Here is a 13,561-nt window from a genome sequence, read left to right as displayed (position 1 = left end):
TGTAGGTCTCAAGAGCAGGGAGGGGAAAAGACCCTGGAGCATAACCTGACTTCTAATTCCTTGGATGAGGAAGCGTTGTACTGGGTAGACCATGCCTCTTCTGCAGACTGACCTCTGTTTTTTCAGTCTAAAAGGACTGGAGAGGTTTGCTGGCTTTGCAAGGCTGCACTGCATTTTCCCAGGATGGTTCACCTGGCAGACACTAAAAAGCTGAAAAGAGGGGAGGATAGTTAGTTTTAAACAAACCCTCCCAGAGAAATGAAAGCAAGGCACCCACCTGCAGTTTGGACTAGGAAAAAGTTTCCTGATGAAAGGTAAACCCATTTTGTTGTGTCCTGATTATAAGCTTTAAAAACAAAGAAAGACCATCTCACAGCTGGAGTGCTCCTAACTCCTGTTAGAAGCCAGAATTAGAAGTGCCAATAAATCAAGCTCCCTGTCTCACCTACCACGGGTGATTTGGCTGTTGCAGTCATTACGCAAGAAATAAACCTGAGTAACCAGCTGACCTGGCCTCTCAGACACCATCGCTCAGGTTGGTGACTCTCACATTCATAACATCCTTGCAACAACACCTTGGGGACTGGAGTCTAATGGGAACTCTGGGAGAGCCTGGTGTTTCCATGTGTAAAATCCCCCCCTTCCCATGAATCTAGTCCCAGAGCAGGTGTTAACTCTTTCTGGGTCTTTTCCCTTGGGTACCTGCCATTCTGTAAGCCTGGACTCTAGGCTCACCCTATAGACATCGCAGTCTCCAGACACTGCAGTAACTGGAGGTTGTCTCTACCTGTTATCTTGGTGTATTCTGACTTTATTTCCAGTGATATTATGTGTGGAGAAACTGAAGATACGTGAGCATACAGCAGCTGTATGTTTGAACTTAGCAGCCCCTGTGTCAGGCAAAGCACAGAAGGTGCAGAATTCATCTCCTGAAGTCCCAGATTTTGTTATTATTGCTGGGTTTTAATGCTCTCTGTGGTCATATAATGGCCTAAATGTTCAAAAGTTACTAGAAATGTTTGGTACCTCATTGTTCTGGTACTCAGCTTGAAAAGTTTTCATATATGCTGGTTTTCAAAAAAGCACTCGGGTCTGTCTTCAGCTTTGGATCACTGAGCAGTGTTTCTGTTTGAGTACCATAACATTAATCCACCCTAAATCACCAGGAATTTCTGCACTTTGAAGATAAGAGTTAATCTGTTCATCAGCCTAGGTACTTAGAAAAGAAGATGCTGTTTAAACTGAGGCATGTCTCTGCTGTCATTCTTACACGCTGCTCCATCCATCAGAGGTGCAGCTGGGTAGGCTGGAAGATGGTGATGCTGAGGGCTGTCACGATAAGCAGTGGTTGCAAAAGCTGCTCTGTGGAAACAAAACACATACACAGGTCAAGCTGTCATTAGAAAAGGGGGAAGATGTGTAAAACCACAGAATCACAGTCAGAAAAGCGCAGAGTGAAAAGGGCAAGCTCTCCTAGGAAATGGATTCAAATGGGACAGATCAGTCTCCAGCCACTTCTTCAGGCTGTAAGCTCAGGTCTCTGGGCTTGTTCCCAAAGGAGTTCCCCAGCACATGGATGGGTAGGGTGGGTGCAGCTCACAAACCTTTAACTATTCTGCTTTTTTTTTTTTTCCTGGAGGTTTGAGCTACCACCTTCAGCTCAAGGATGTCTTAGTCTGAGAAAGCTTAAATCGTGACCACTCAAGAGGACTGCATTTTGCCTGTACGAGGGAAGCAGACAGATGTCTTCTATTAATTTCAAAGCCAGTTTAATTGAAACGGATGCAAGAACTAGAGAACGGCTTGCAGTATTCTTTGAGACATTTCCCCTTTGTGCCTGAAGCTTACCAATTAACAATGTTGTGTCTTTCACATTTTAGACAGAGATTTTCAGAGGTGTTTAATGGACTTGAGGTGCCAAGCTTTTCATTCTGCTGGCTGCTGGGCAATAGACCTTATTAAACTTCCCCAGTTCAGGTGCAAGTAGAGAGCAAACACACATTGAAATAGACCCTGTCGCATTCCTTTTAGGCGACATCATGATAGCAATAAATAATGATCTTATGCTAATGAATCATTTCTTCCAGAATTAAGATTTGCTCATTTTTGATTCTGTATCAAGTGTGAGTCATCGTGACTAAGGCATATATGCATGTCTGTGTGCCCAAGAGACGCCTGAAATAATGTGCTCCCTACAGAGGAGCAGCTGGAGTCAGAGCCAGTTTCAGCATCTCCCCTCCCCAGGGCACAGTGGGCCTCGCAGGATTTGACTTTGCTCCACTTCAGAGGAACTTCATTACCTGGACATGTGAAGTGTGGAAAGAGGTGTGGGCTGGAGAAGTGGGTTGTTTAAGGTGCTTTGACACTCACCTAACTCTGATGGGGCGTTCATGAGCCACTGAGTGAGGTCTGGGCACCTAGCGCTTCACGGGGTTGAGCCCTGTCAAAACAGTGAAAAAATGCACCTGGAAATTCTCAACTGCATCCCATGAGATTCATAAAAAAGTTGCAAATTCCTGCATGTGGGATTGAACAGCCCCTGCATTGGTCCTGTCTGGGACTGCCTGGCTGGCAGGTTGGATATGAGTCCTCGGTGTGCCCTTGCAGCAATGAAGATCAGCTGTAGACTGAACTGCATTTGTGAGAATGCAACCACCAGGTCAAGGCAAGAGATTTTTCCCTTTAATCAGCAAGTGTGTGATTGCATCTGGAGTACTTTGTCCAGCTATGGATCCTTCCATACAGGCAAAAGTAATGATAAACTGGAGCAAGTCCAGGTGAGACCACTAAGATGGTCAGGTGGCTGGAGCTCACAACACATAAGGAGAGGCTGAAGCAACTGGGGTTTGTTAACCAGAAGAAAAGGCAGCAAAAGAGGTTTCTAATTAAAGTCTTCCAACACCTGAAAGAGATTACAGATAAAATGGAGTCAAACTCATCAGAGATGACAAGACAAGAGGATGGGTACAACTGACAATAAAGGAAAAATTCTTCCTCATGGGGGGTGGGACCTCAGTCCTTGGAAATTTTAAAAACTCCATGGGACAAGGGCTGGAGAAACCTGATATAAGTAGACATTAAGGCTCTGAGCCAGTTAGCTGAACTGTGTAAATTCATTCTGCGCTGGCACATTTAACGTACTGAGGGAGACTGAATAAAGGGAGACAGTTCTCCAACAAAACACGTATGGAGTCAAGCCCTCATCCAGACACTCGTTGATGTGCCCCTGCATAATGCCACAGACATCAGGGAGTCTGTCTGCTTCAGGGGACTTATGGCAACACTGCCACAACTCCCAGCTGTATTAATGAGTATGCACAGCTTTCCAGAAGAAACTCTTTTATTAGGTTACAATTCTAAGATAAATTTGTGCAGTTACATACTTCAGGTGCAGGACGCTGGATACACCCAGTGCTCATTCTTCAGACTGGAAGCATGTTTACTCTTAAGGACATTACAGGTTTCAACTATAAAAACTTGTTTTCCATTTTAACTTTCTATCCTTGAAAATCAAGGTTGGTAACTGCTTCAGTATAACCCTTCTCATATATCTGCCATCGTTGGGATGGCATCTCAGAGACACTTAATCTGGTTTTCTTGCTTAAAGTATACAAAGGTATTAGCTACGTCATTAAAATAACTTAAAAGCAGGAACACATATGCCTTATAGGTTTTACCAGACAGGGCATTCTTTGGAGAATTAACCATCTAAAGTCTGCTGCACAGTATTTCATCCTGCTAAAGTGTGTATCAGACATGTGGAGGCAGGAGTGATGGAAGGTGTGCTCATTACATGGGGAGAGTGAGTGCACATCTACATGGCTTTATAACATGGCCATCATAGCTTCATGATTTGAGAGTACTTATGGCGTACCAGTAAAGCAACCATACAGCAACCACTCTGTTTGGAAGTGTTGGGTAGATGTTGACAAGGTGATACCAGGATACCTGATCCATTCACCCAGGTATTCTCCATCGGCCAGGGAAAGCATCCTGCCTCCCCCAGTCCTCCTGAGCACAGGAACAGCTTTGACTCCCGTGGCATGGTTTTTGGGTTTTGGTTCTGCTCCAGGTATAGGGGTCACATGCGGTGTGGCCTAGCTGCTACTCTGGACGGCACCAAACACATGACTTGCATGCCTTATTATCTCTTTTAGCATTTCTTGACCCTCCTTTTCACTGCCTTTGACATTTCCTTTCTCCACTCCAATCTTCTCCCAGGTAAACAAGTTGCCTCTCATTACTTTTGTCTACATTGGCCCCAGTTCTGCTACATCACTGTCCAAATTTGATATTTCAGATAACATTACCTTTGTCATCTTGACCTTACATGGTATTACTGATGAGGTTACCTAGGTACTGCTTGCCATGAATGTGAGAGAAATTTAGACAAAAACATTAAGGAGTTTTGAAATTTATCAGTTACCTCAATACGTTAGAAGTTCCCAACAACAATGTTTTTTTAAAATACTACTGGTTTAAAGTCATAAATCATGATTAAATCACATGTGTCCATTCAGCAGTGAGTTAGACTTTCCTAACCCCTATGATCCAGATTTTGTCTTGGGAAGGTGGATTACTGTACTGAGAATGTTTTAATTTTTTTCACACTAAATATGACTTCTTATCCAAAAAACTTGTAATTGTTCATCCAATAGGTAAGAATTGAATAATGTCTTGAAAAAGATTAAATATAAATTTAATGCAAATTTCACCTGGGTTATCAGCAGAGAGAAAGAGGTTTCAGAGAAAGAGATCTGCAGGAATAAATCTTGTGGCAATGCAGATTCCCCCACGAATGACATGCAGAACAGCATGGACAAGGCAGCTGGTACTTGTGTGTGAGACAGGGACCTGGAGTTGCGATGCCTGCTGCTTAATCTGTCCCAAAGAGAAACCCTTAAATGCCTGCATGACAACAGAGTCACTGCTACAAATAACAGAACTTTCCAGGGAAATGGGTCCAGAAACTTCAGGAAGGGCACTGACAATGAACATTATATAAGATCAAGCCTTGCAGAGTTGTATCAAAGGAGAGACTTTTTTCTTATTCTCTGGGGAAACAAGTCTCTCACTGAAGGATTTATTTAGTTCAGACTGTGATGGGCAAAAGAAAAGCTGAATTGATCTAAAAATTGTCCACCAGTCAGTGTGTGGCTGACAGTGATGACTCTTCAGTACAACCCACAAGCACAACATGACCCAGTGACTGGAAATTGAAGTTACACAGAAATTGGATGAAATGAGACACTGCTAGTTTGCAAATCTGAAAATAAAAAAGGACAGATGACAAATTCTTCATCTTTTGGAACTGTAAAGCTAAGAACAGAAATTCTTCTGAGATGTATGCTTTGCCTGAAGCCCATATGATGGGCTTGATGAGTAAATTGGTTATAAAATTCTTCCGGAAGTGTGATGCAGGATGTCAGAACAAATCCTCACAGTGATCCTTTCTAGATGTAATATTTTCTAACTTTCCTGTAGCTAGGAAAAAAACCCACATTAATTAATGTCTTAATTAGAACAGAGAGAAGGGATTAAACACTATTTCCTTGCTTTTCCCTTGAGTACCATATAGTGAAACCTCTAAAGCATCAAGATCAGGCTCTGCAAGTGTCGTCTGAGGTACGAAACCTCATAGCAATGTTCCTGCCCTTTGCATTTTGGAAACTTATCAAATTCTGCTGCAGCTGAGGCTCAGTATTGACTGTGGTGAGAAAGCCCGAGCCAGACCGACCGAGTCCACAAACAGCTGCTTATGAGGTCTTGGAAACCCCCCGGGGACCTTGAGTGAAGGGGCTTGGGGGAACAGACAGAAATAATAGGGAATCAGGGTCAAAAAAGTGTTGGGGATCAAAACCCTCGTGTGCAAGGAGCTGTACAGACACACACCAGAGAAACCTCCTTCTCTGTGTTGTACTCGGGAAACACAAGGCAGCGTTGGGGGCTAAATAATTCTCTTGAGCCCTGGCTTTGCCTGTGTGTGCATGAAAGGATTGCTGCAGTCTGCTGCGTGATGCCAAGCAGCAGGTTCCTGACCTGCTGAGGGTCAGGAGCTGAAGCCTGGGGTGGGCAGAGCTATGACTAGTCCAATCTGTTCTTGGATTTTCAAGGCATTTAAAGTTCATTCATGTATTGTGGCCAGGTGAGACTGGTGTATTTAACTGTTCTGATCACCTGCAAGTCAGCTGCATGCCAGGACAACTTGGGGTTCCCAGCATCTGCAAGGACGTCAGATTATCTATACTGTCCTCTCTTTCTTTATACTGTTAACTCTAATAAATAGCATTTTAAATGATGCTTTACAGGGTCTGAGTGCCTTCTGGCACTGTGATCACCTTGGAGCAGCAGCTCTTGGTGCAAAACTCCTCCCTGTAAGGTGGGATGATGCAGCAGCTAAGAAGTTGCTTCACCATGGTTGACCAGGATGAGATGACAGTGAAGGACTCCCACCTTTCAAATTCCATGGACTCTCCCTGCCCAATGTCCTGTCTCCTTGCCACACAGAGTGATGCTCCATGGGGCTGCCCCCCCTCCAGGCTCCAGGTAGCTTCTCTGACTGTCCTCAGTTTGGGATGGGAGGTGGTGTGGTTGCAGAATGGTCTGCTGCTCTTCGGGGAGGTGAACAGTCCCTGAGGAAGCTCTGTGCTTGTTGGGGAGAGCTCGAAGGTCCGGCTGGCCAATGCTGTGACCTGGGCAGTGTTCAGGAAAGGAATAAGCCCATGGCAAGCACAGGGGGATCATTTCTCTGCTAACCTCTATCGATCTGAGGCTCCGGTACTTCTTGAACCCAAGAGCAGTGTTTCATGTTGAATATTCTTTAATGGATTTTTTTCCTGTGGATTTGTCTTACCGCTCGGTTGAGCCCCTGCAGACTTTTGGCGTCTGCAGTACTCTGACAAAATGTTCCAAAGCTTAATCCTTTTGAGTGAAAAACACCTCCTGTAATTGGTTTTGAATTTGCCACCTGCTATTTTATTTAATGCATCTTAGTTCTTGTATTAGAAGAGACAGTGAGCAATTTGTCCTGGTTTCAGCTGGGATAGAGTTAACTGTCTTCCTAGCAGCTGGTACAGTGCTATGTTTTGAGTTCAGTATGCAAGAATGTTGATAACACTGATGTTTTCAGTTGTTGCTAAGTAGTGTTTAGAATAAAGTCAAGGATTTTTCAGCTTCTCATGCCCAGCCAGTTAGAAAGCTGGAGGGGCACAAGAAGTTGGCACAGGACACAGCCAGGGCACCTGACCCAAACTGGCCAACGGTGTATTCCATACCATGGGTCGTCCCATCTAGTATAGGAACTGGGAAGTGGGGGCGGGGATTCGCCGCTCGGGGACTGGCTGGGTGTCGGTCGGCGGGTGGTGAGCAATTGCCCTGCGCATCATTTGTACATTCCAATCCTTTTATTACTACTGTTGTCATTTTATTAGTGTTATCATTATTAGTTTCTTCTTTTCTGTTCTATTAAACCGTTCTTATCTCAACTGATGAGTTTTACTTCTTTTCCTGATTTTTCTCCCCCATCCCACTGGATGGAGGGGAGTGAGTGAGTAGCTGCGTGGTGCTTAGTTGCTGGCTGGGGTTAAACCATGACACAATTACACCTGAATGTCCTTTCCAAGTCACTCAAGATTTTACAGAGCCCTTCCCAACACCTTCAGTCATCCCTCTTCCAGACTGGAGAGTCCTGGTTCACCCAGCTCTTCCTTGCATGGAAATTATTTTAGGCTTTTAGTTGTTTATGTTGCCTCTTCCCAAAATCCTTCTAGTCCCCATGAGGGTATGTGGAAGGTGAGAGCATCTACTTCATTGAGGTTGTCAGATCATGACCTTTGCAGCTCAAAGGGAAAAGTAACAGGGAAAGACAGAAAACACACAGAGGAACAAACCTGATGATAGATAACGGAGACAACAGCAAAGGCTAAAACTCTTTAGCCATTAATTGACAGGCACTTAAGAAACTCCAAGCTCAGTTTGGGGAGGGTCAGCCTGCCCTTGGTAGCTGATAAGAAGGGGGAAATGATGGATCTGAGGATTTGGGATATCTGAGGGTCCTGTGGGACTCTGCAAAACTGATAAAGGAACCCTCAGGGCAAGGGTCAAAGGTGGGAGAGGGGTTTTGGGGAGGACGGGGTGGGGGGAAATGGAGAGATGGGGTACAAAAGGGGCTGATTGCTGCTGCATAGAGGTCAAACACTGGAGCAGACTGCAGGATCTGGCCTGCCCCGTGTTTCAGCAGTGCAGCCCAGAGGTGGTAGGCAGCAGCGGTCTGATGGCAGCGGTGGCAGCTCGGTGGCACCCGAGACCCGTTCAGCAGGTGACTGGCACCCGCTGGTGGCAGTGACGCCCTGCTGTGGGCAATAAAGTCTTTGGGCTGAAGGCTGCAAAGGACCATGGAAAGTGAGCTACGGGTCAGAGCAAGAGTCCCGCGAGCTCACTGTTTTCTGTCTGAGCATGTTGAGAGCATACACTGGTTCATGTACATCATCTCCTCCGTGCTGCCAGTTGCATCCTCAGCTCCAACAACATCCCCAAAACATTGCTTATCCAATGACATAGGTCACAGCAGTCTTTTGCAGACCAGTCGCCTTCTCCTTTTCCATCCATTGGTTTGGGCAGAATGTTCCTCAGCCTGCTCACAATTTCCTGGACAACCTGTGTGTGCAGCTTCCACCTGCACTAAACCTGACCGTTTCTGGGATGAAAAACAATCAGATCTGGGAGAAAGCACTGAGAATACTTACAATGCTACTCCTTAACTTACTGGTAACATACCCTTGACATACTATTCCTGAAATATTTCCTTGAGCATTCCCTTCGTTGTTAAAAGCCACATGTAAGCCCTGGGCTCCCATCCAAAGACACTTTCCATATTGTTTTTCAGTGGACCTTGGCTTAAAGTCATAGAAGGAAACAGGCAGAAACTACATTTGGTATATGCTAGAAATCTTTCTAGACTGGTCATTACCCCATATGCTCTCTCCAACCATTAACATACACTGTATTGAACCTAGCAGCTTGTTTTTCTCCAAGCCGTCTTCCAAGAAGTTATTCAGTCAAATTCTAAAAAACTGGAGACTTCAGTGTGTTCCTAATGTTTCCACTAACTTATTCCAGGGTTTAAATATCACCACTGCAGAATGTGCACCTGCTTACCTGGACTCCAAAGAAAGCTGCTTTTTGGTCTCTACTCCTTGAGTCGCTCATTATGCTGGAAATGGGTGGAAACAAACTCACCCAGCGAAATCCCTCCCCAGTGGGGTCCCTGTTGAACTCTGCAGAGAAGGTAGTGAGCTGTTGTGCTGATCTCTGCAGCATGGGTATAAATACAGAGTGAAATTAATGTGGCTGCTGGGGTTTGGGAGTCGCAGTGATGTGAAAGAGAGAAGCATTTGGGTCTCGCATGATGCATTCCAAGAAAAACATCTTGTCCCTTGTGCAGAGGAATGAGTGAACCTTGTGGCTGAAACTAGACCAGAAAAATCAGATTCCCATTCCCCTGAGCCCTTTCACCCTTGGTTCGCGTGTTTTTCTGCCTGAGAGCAACTTCTGTGCTGCACAGATGGAAGAAATGAGACAGCTTGGGTACCATGGCAAGTCTAGCCTTGATGAAACGTAGCTCACTGGAGCTGATCGCCTGAGTGCTCCCAGTTTCTCGGGAGACACTCTCTGCCGGCAGTGAACTCTGTGCTGTGAACATGCCAAACGGTAGCTGGAAAGCTGTTCAGCCATGCCTGTGCTAAGCCGCAGTGACAGCCGCGCCAGTGCTGTAAACACACCTGCAGCCCCCCCTTCTCGCAGGGCACGTGTCCTGTGTCACTGATGTCCTGCACGCACACTTGCATGGCATCCGTGGCACAGCGTGGAGCACGGAGCTCATGTCTGCTCACATCATGTCCTGCAAGCCACCATGCAGACCTTCCCTTCGTTTCCCCAGCCTGCCCCGAGCATTGGATATGCAGCAGGAGGCTGAGGGCTGGCTGGATGCTGGAGGAGGTGCTGAGCCTCCTCGGGATCCCCGTCACTGGCAGTAGATACACCTGCAGATTATAGAAACCCACCTATGGTGTCCAAGAAGTGCCCTGGGTGCCTAAGCTGCAGCTGGAGATCTGGTGCACAGGCATTAGTGTCCAGACAGCAGCTCAACTCCCCAGGCGCCGGGGATTTCGGCTCAGCCAAGGTGTTTTCCAGGCTGCACGGAGAGTCTCGGCTGGACCTGAGTGCGTGTGCAGGCATGGGCATGCAGACAGAGGTGACAGACACATCTTCGTGTCGAAAGAGCAGAGGTAGACAGGGTGGCTTTGAGGCTGCCAGTCGTCAGCACGGGGCCTCTCCTGGGCACCCTTTTGAGCATTTGAAGCACATCGAGCAGGCGAGATGCCAGGTCAGGTCTGTGCCTGCTGCAGCCATCTCTTGGGCAGAGATGGAGCAGTTTGGGACCTGGTGTCTCGGTCCAGAGTTGCTCTTTTGGGTAGCTATTATGTTTAGGAACTTCTTCACCTTGACCTGCTATCATCTCACCAGGGCAGGAAGGATATTAGCATCTTATATGCATTCTTTTAGCATAGATGACATCTCTCTGTGAAAAACACAGCATCAACCACATTACTCTTCTGACACTGGGGTCACTGCTTCCTTTATACTTATGGGGGAGAAATAACCATTGCTGAGGGATTGTTTGTCCCATCCTAAGATGCATAACATGAACCAGGTGAGCTCCTGGCAGTGTCTGACTCTCCACTGGATAAGGAAGGTGACTATATGCAACTAGATGGACATCTTTTAGAGGCTTATGGCATTTGGCCCCAAACAAGTGAGTTTTTCCCAAAACCTTTTTTTCCATTTTGTGCTCTGATTGTTATTTCCAGCATAATTTATTGACAGGAAAATGTGAGTACAGGACCTGCCACACTATGATGCAGAAGCCTCAGAAGCTGGCCTTTTCATCCCAAGCACAGTTAATAGACATCGGTGGATCTATGCACCATGAACGTGTTTGGTCCTGTTTTCAGCCGGTTAGTTCAAATCGGTGACTTTTACAATCTGCCCAAGGTGCATTCAGCTGCGACTGGATAAGTAAGCCCCCCCAGTGTAACCCAGGAGATGAGCCACTCTAAAAAGCAGAAGCTGGAAGCAGAGCACAGCAGAGTTGGACTCTGCATCCAGGATTAGGGAAAACTCCAGGAAAATCCCAGATGGCACCTGGCACAAGGGAAGAATCTCAATAACAGGGCACATTTACATTGTTTCCAGGCTTTTCTTTTTAACCACGTTCCCATTTTGGAAATCAAAACCTTCACTTTTGCTGGGCTGGAATTCATACCCTTTAAGGTTGTTCTGTGACCCAGTCTAAACTGGGTAGTCGCAGAGCATATTGCTCCTCCTGGAGCAATGAATGCCAGTTGTTTTGCATATGGGATACTAAGATTTGGGTCATATTCAATAACCTGAGTGCTTGGTGTAATTTGGTCTGACAGCTAGACTAGGGGCTGCTAGTGCTATTTGACAGAACCAAGGGACAAATTTCCCTGCTACGTGTTGTATCTGTCAAGAAATAGGCAGTGCTGAAGCAAACCAATATGATGAGAAAACAGAAGAGGTATTGGACAGTAAGATCACATCTAAGATAGTGGGATGTTTTCTGCAGCACTTCCTTGGGTATAGAAAACCTACTTTCAAATTGAATGCTTAACTGCTATTTTTGCCTGTCCTTCCAGGTGCGATGACATATCCAGCTGAAGAATGATTTGTGTCCAAGTGGTCAGCATGATGTGGGATTTTATTATCCAACTTATCTCATAATTACCCCAAATTCTAGGAAATAAACCCTTGTGGGGCCCCAATGACATTTATTGCTGACTTCTACAGTGCCCCTGACACTGACAGTCGTTAGATTAAGGTGACTCACCCATTACAAAAGGATAGCTTCCACATCAGTAATTATTTCATCTTCATTTGTCAGAAGGACACCATTTTGCTATTGGGAACAATGCATTCAGTATTAGAAAATGGTCATGTATAATTTTTTTAAAAGCTAATCCCTTTAATGCTGGGCCATTTTTACCTCCAGCAAACAACAACCATTAATGACGCATTTTTCTGAAAAATGTGGTTTTATCAGATGTTAGCTGGCTGACCCTGCCTTTTGTTTCAGAAGAGAGATAATTTCTTTTATTAGCCCAAAGGATGTAGTTGGAAGATGAAGCTTGCAGAAGAGCCTTCTTTCTATAAAATGTGCTGATGTAAACAACAGCCTCTGATCACACGTAGCTACTACCACTCTCTGCTTTATCATTTGTGCTTTTAGGGGTCCTTGTGGCTTCACACAGAGAGGGGTCAGAAGGGGAAACCTTGTCTGCATGGGGGTTTCTGATAGGAAACTCTGTTTGCATCTGGTAATAACACACAGTATTACTGTAATAACGTTTCTGCTCCAAGTCAGTCATGTCCTCAGACTGAACCTGGATGAGAGACTCAAGGGGTGCAAAGTCTGGCTTAAATCCAGGATGTTCAAGAATAAAACAAACACATACACCTTTATGTTTAACAGCTGAAACAGAGAAATCCAGTCTGCCTATGCAGTTTGCTGACCAAAATACAGGAAGGTCAAGAGTAATGGCGGGTCTCTACCAAGACTGAAGTATTTATTATTACTGAAATAATAGTAAGGAGTTCAAACCCCCATATCACTGCCCTGTTTGCTTCATCTTTGACAATGAATAATTGATAACTTTTCTTTGAAAAATTCTTTTTTCCAATGAGTTTTGCCTTCACTTTGTGGTAGTTTCATTTAGATCATTCTCCCCTTTCTTGTTTCTGAATATGTTATGTGAAATGTGTCAAAAGCATAATTACAGTCAAGGCAGATTTAATTTTCTGTTTCTTCCCTGTCAGCAAGGCATGTTACCCCATCTAAAGGAAAAATTAGATTGCTTTGTCACAATTTGTTCCTAGGAAATTCATGGTCACTGTTGCTTATTTCCCCAATATGCCTTGCATGCTCCATAAATACTTGGTTTGTCTGTTTCAGTATTTTTCAGGAAATATATGTTAATCTGACTGGTTTCTAATTCCCAGAGGGCTTCTTCACCCCTTTCCACCTTTCTGAGGTCAGGCCCTAGGGTTACCTTCTTCCAGTCTGGTTTTCATTCTCATTTATCTTCTGTTCATTCTCAAAGATATCTGCCAACAACCTTTGGACTGCTCCTGCCCCCTCTCTAAGTACTCTAAGGGGAATGTCATCCTGCCCTTACACTGCCCTTGTAATTTAAAGCCATCTGTTTTCTTAACTTCTTAACTTTTATTCCCCGTTTCCCCTGCTCTCTTACTTTGCTACTGATGTTAGACTGTTTCAGGGAAAAATGATTTATGATTAAAAAAAAAAAGTCATGCATGTTCATATCATTCATCATTCAATATGCTTTCCTAGCATTTGAATAACAAAGCAATTCTTACATTAATCTATGTGTCTAACTAAATGCAAATTGCTTTTTGCCTTCCCCTTCCTTTCTGTTCTTGCTTTATATGATCTTACTGTTTATTTCTGTAAATCATTACAGGT

The sequence above is a fragment of the Buteo buteo genome, chromosome 18 (assembly GCF_964188355.1).
Source record: "Buteo buteo chromosome 18, bButBut1.hap1.1, whole genome shotgun sequence".
NCBI lineage: Eukaryota > Metazoa > Chordata > Aves > Accipitriformes > Accipitridae > Buteo > Buteo buteo.
The sequence above is the reverse complement of the archived record's forward strand: the minus strand, read 5'-3'. Positions refer to the sequence as shown.